This window comes from Aegilops tauschii, chromosome 1, assembly GCF_002575655.3.
Source record: "Aegilops tauschii subsp. strangulata cultivar AL8/78 chromosome 1, Aet v6.0, whole genome shotgun sequence".
Lineage (NCBI taxonomy): Eukaryota > Viridiplantae > Streptophyta > Magnoliopsida > Poales > Poaceae > Aegilops > Aegilops tauschii.
This window is the reverse complement of record NC_053035.3, coordinates 478,667,574-478,672,660: the sequence shown is the minus strand read 5'-3', so window position 1 is coordinate 478,672,660 and position 5,087 is coordinate 478,667,574. Positions and strand designations below refer to the sequence as shown.

The window sequence follows — 5,087 nt, the reverse complement described above, 5'->3', positions numbered from 1 at the left end:
TCATACCCCAAAAGAAGTGTGTAAAAGAAGAAAGTAACGATCAACTGTATCAAACACTAGCACCAACACAGCCACACATGCATGTACTGAGCTTCTGTTTGGGGGACAACTTTCAGTTCAAAGTCTGCTACAAATCACACAAAACTGTTAAACTGTGATACTCCATGCATATCGCCTTTCGCCAGAAGTCAATCGTTTCGGGCAGCTTCAGAAACCAAGAAACTTGGGAAACTGCAACTTAGTAGCAAATAGTTGAGGGGCAAAATTTCAAAAAAAAAAGTTGAGGGGCAATGGCAGTCAGTTCAGGGAGCCGATGCCCTGTTCATGAACATTGTTGCAATTTTGCAATGATTGCGTCAACAAAATATTATCGCAGCATACAAAAATATTCCCTCAAATCTCAAACGAATGGGGCAGTTGACAACAAATGTCCCCACAAAGAAAAAAAAGGAAAAATTCGTCGACAGCAGGATTCGAACCTGCGCAGGCAAAGCCCAACAGATTTCGAGTCTGTCTCCTTAACCACTCGGACATATCGACTGCTCTGACAAAAGTTTTATAAGTATGTAAATGTTAGAAACTATGTACCCTGTCATTGCATTGTGTAGTGGCACTTCAATGAAAAGCTCTAATTTTGCCGTGAGCAAGGCAAACAAAAGCTCGAACTATTCATTGCATAAAATGAATTTCACCCTTCAATCTACACTGTGCCACAAGTCTACATTACGCTCGGCTAGAATTTTCTTAATTAATCGCACCCATCACCTCAACTTGATGTTGCCATACTCCTAGACATTGTTCCTCGTCCTATTACTGTCATGGCTATGCGTACCTTGATTTGTGTCATCCGCGTACCATGAGGCAATGACATATTAGAGCAGCAATTGTGGGGTTCGATTGTATAGTTGGTAAAGGAAATGGTTGTTTTCCGTCGGCTGGTTCCAGGTTACCTGACCTGTTACTTTTGGTTAAATCCATGGGTCTAAAGATGTGATGCCAGTAAGTTGTCATGTAGAGAATAAGTTTGTGATGCGGTGTTAGAGCATCTCCAGCCCAACCCTCAAAAGTGCTTAACTCCTTAGAATATTCCCTTTTGATGAGTTAAGCCGCACCTAGCTCAACCCTCGGCCGGTTTAACTCCTAAAAAAAAGGTGATTTGTCGTCGGTACTTTAAATTTGAGCGGTCAAAGCAACTTCTCAGGAAAATACCCTCTTGTGCGGCGCCTCCATATCGCTTGACGCCCTCCATCCCGGTGTTGTCTACGCCGATTTCCTTCCTCCTAGCAGCCATCGTGCACACTCGCGGACCTCTCGGGCCAAGTTAGATTAGCTCCGCTACGACACCGCTACCAGAATCGGTCCATATCTTTGCGGCCGTGCTCTCGAGGATGAAAAGGCCACCGCCAAGCTTTGTTTCGTCCAAATCGGAACCGACGGACCATGATATGGTGTACAACACCTGTGGATGAGCTAGGCGGCGCCGGAATCGCAACCACGCTGGGAAATTCCAAAAAATCAGAGATCAGTTGGGACGAGCTTGGTCGGCGACGGGCGAGCATGGCTTGGAGGAGAGTCCTCTTCCTCTGAGCCCGCAGGCCATCCCCAGCACCCCATCATCCACCCACAACCTCGTTGTCGCCTCAACGCCACCGGCGGTGGCTGTCACCTTTTCCGCTTGCAAAAGTGTTCGATGAATGGCCTAGGTGCATTTTCTTGGCCTTTTCATTTCATTTTACTGTTTTTGCAATCAAATTTTAATATCGAATATTCCATAGTGTAGACGAATAGGTTATGGAAAATATTCTTTGATGAATCTTGAGAAGACGATTATGATTTTGAAATAGCCATCGACATAATCGTTCACGAGGACTTCTGGCGACCAAGACTAGGATCATAGTTCGCCCGTTTGTGCATCATTCGGTATAGAACAGTAGGTCATGACAAGCTTACGAAGGATTACTTTGCACCCAATTCAACCTATTATGAGAAGTATTTTCACCAATTTTTTTGGATGTACCGAATTCTCTTACTCACCATTGCAAAAGTTGTTGAGGAGCATCTTCAATGGTTTAAACTGAGGATGAGAGCATCGGAAGAGATAAGTGCAAGCCCACTGATGAAGTGTGTCACGGTTGTTCGAGTGCTTGCCTATGGGTGTTCGGACAACGACATTGATGACAATGTCCACACTGGCGAAGAATCAATCCTAGAGGGTGTCGGGAAAGGTTCAATTGAGGTTTTACATGGATGCCCTGAATGGGCCAACCCATAATCACGCGGGTACACCAATTATTGTTCAAATTTTCAAAAAAATCATTTTCAAAAAATATTATAAATACATATATTCCAAAAAAACTTAATGTACTTAAGTATTCAAAAAATATTCACCACAAATTAGAAAAATGTTGACAACAGTGTAAAAATGTTGTTAGTGTAATGTTAAAAATGTATTCAAAAAATGTTCATAACATTTTAAAAACGTTCACACGTTTCAGAAAAATATACTTGACATTTTAAAATGCAAAAAGAAGTTCCTGTAACTCAAAAATAATGTATGTTACATTTTAACATGTTTTTCTAAACCATGTTTTTGACATTTAAAAAATGTCTATACAATATTAAGAAATGTGTGAATAGTTTGAAAATATATTTCAATGTGTGTTTGAAAAATGTTTAACACATATACGAAAAAATGCTTAGAAACATGTACTTGAAAAGGTGTTAATCATGTATTTGAAAATTATTAAATGTGTGTAAAAATATTTTATATGTATACCAAAAATGTACAATGTGTATGAAAAAAATAGACATCAAAACATATATTTGAAAAATGTTAAACATGTATTAAAAAAATGAGTGCACTTCTATTTGGGGAATAACTTGAGGTCAAAGTCTGGTGCAAATCTCACACAAAGCTGTTAAATTGTGCTACTCCATGCATTTCGCCAGAAGCCAACAGATTCAAAATATATTTATAAACCCCAATACTTTTCTTCGAACATGAAACACAGAACAAAAGTTATAAGGTTCCGCATTACAGCAACACTGCTAGAGCAGCAAAAGGTGTAACCTAAGCATTGGTGGCACGCAGGCCAACATAACATCCAGATATATGTTACTTGGGAGAACATGGGCTCTCTCAGAGCTGAGCGACTTTCGGCCGTCGGATCGTTTACTTGATGCGTTTTGAACCGTCAGATCGAGCTCCCGGATCACCTGCGCCGTCGGATCGACCCGGAGCTACTGCTACAATGAACAGTTACTCCCGTTTCGTGCCACCGCGCGTAATTCCAGCGCCCCCACAAGGGCATTTTCGTCATTTCGCGTCATGTGGTATAAAAGGGGGCCGCTCATGTGGCGAGGAAACCTAGCCGCCGTCTCTCCTCCCGCACAGCCGCACTCGCGCCGCCCCCTTCCTCTTCCTCAGTCGAGCCGCTCCCTCTCTCCCCCCCAAACCCCGCCGCCGACGCCCCTCAGACCGCGCCGCCGCGGGGTCGTCGCTCCTCCCCCACTCGCGCCGCACCGTCTCCTCTTCCTCCCGCCTTGCCTCTCTCCCTCCCTCCAAACCCTAGAGCCGCCCGCGCCTCCCTGCTCCGCCGCTGTCCAGGTCCAGCCACACGCCGCCATCATCTCCGTCGCCCAGCCGGCCGCCGCTGCACCGCACGCCCGTGCCGTCTTCCGGGGCCACGACGCGCAGCCGACCGGGACGGGGCCGCGGGCAAGGGAGGGAGGCCTCGCCCCCCTCGATCTGGACGGGGCCGCGGCCTGCCTACACCACCGCCAGCCTGCCGCCGCGGCGCGCCTTGCCAGCCGACGCCTCCGCTGCCCCACCGTCCAGGTCCAGCCCCACTCCCCCGTCACTCCTCCTACGTCCTCTGCAGGTGCTCCCCCATCACCCCCCTTCTCCTCCATGGTCTACTGCAGGTTCTCTCCTCTCTCTGACCGCTGCTCCATCCATCATCTTGGAACTGCAGGAGAAGAATTTGTTATGTTGGGCTCGGACTATGTTGATCGCCATCTTGGCCAGCAAGAGGATGCTCACCTGCTTCGTCTTCCTCACCAGTCGGCTCTTATTAACCAATGATGATGTATCTTCAAGGTAGATTGATTCTTCTTCTGGTGTTAATTTTCTGTTGTGTTTGTTACATATGCGTGTGACTGCTAAAACACAAAGAGATAGATTTGATATATGCTTATGTTATGTCCCTTCTCACTGCAATGAAATTAACATAATGTTCCCTTAAAATATTTTTGTACCGGGGTTTCAGTTTGTAAAACACAAATGAAATTATAGGTTTGTAAAAATGCAGTCTGTGAGATAGTACTTCCTTTCATTTATTACCATGCTTTGATTTTTTCTGTGGTTGGATTATAAAGGGGACGTGTAGTAAATTTGAATTGCACACCTACGAGTTGATTCTTCTAGGGATTTATTTTTCTAAACAAGCTTTCAGTTGCACTTCACAAATATGTTGCTAGCTGAGGTTTAGAATTTATTTGGCAGAAACTGTTTTAGGATTACTACTGTAGTATCTCTGTGAGGAACTTCTGTTAATATTCGATAAGTGCCAACAAATGCCCAAGTATTGTGGGTTTAATTTCCTGGCAAGGAACTTTATGCTTGCAAAACCTAGCTACTTTCATTCATTCAGCCACTTTTACCTTCATTGACAATTTTACTTCGCGTCAGTTAAATCTTGACATACTTTAACACTAATCTGAAGGAACAAATTCGAAGTAATTAATAATAGAAGGGGAAGGAAACTTGCTTCTCTGAGTTTTTATTATAGTTTAAAAGGGCAAATTGTCGACATTCTAAATGTTAGGAAAGGAACCTACAGAGTCCTTGTGTAAGTATGTGATTCAGATTAATGCGCTGAAAGTATTTAACTTGCTTACTAATAATCCACACTCGAATGTATTAATACTCACATAGAAGTAGACATGCCATGGTTAGCAGCAAATGTATATGTCAATTTATGATCTTTTTCACATGATAATAACACTATCAGCATGCTAATTATATGTTGTGGAATTTAGAGTTATCTCCATGTGACTGCGTGACTATTGTCACTTTTTCCCGGTAG

At 43.8% G+C, this 5,087-nt stretch overlaps 1 non-coding gene across 1 annotated transcript; it reads right to left on the bottom strand.

The window, feature by feature from the left end:
- Positions 1 to 458: 458 nt before the first annotated feature.
- On the bottom strand, positions 459 to 540 carry TRNAS-CGA (transfer RNA serine (anticodon CGA)). The gene has a single exon. It is a non-coding gene; the product is annotated as a tRNA-Ser (tRNA).
- Between the last annotated feature and the right edge of the window lie 4,547 nt (positions 541 to 5,087).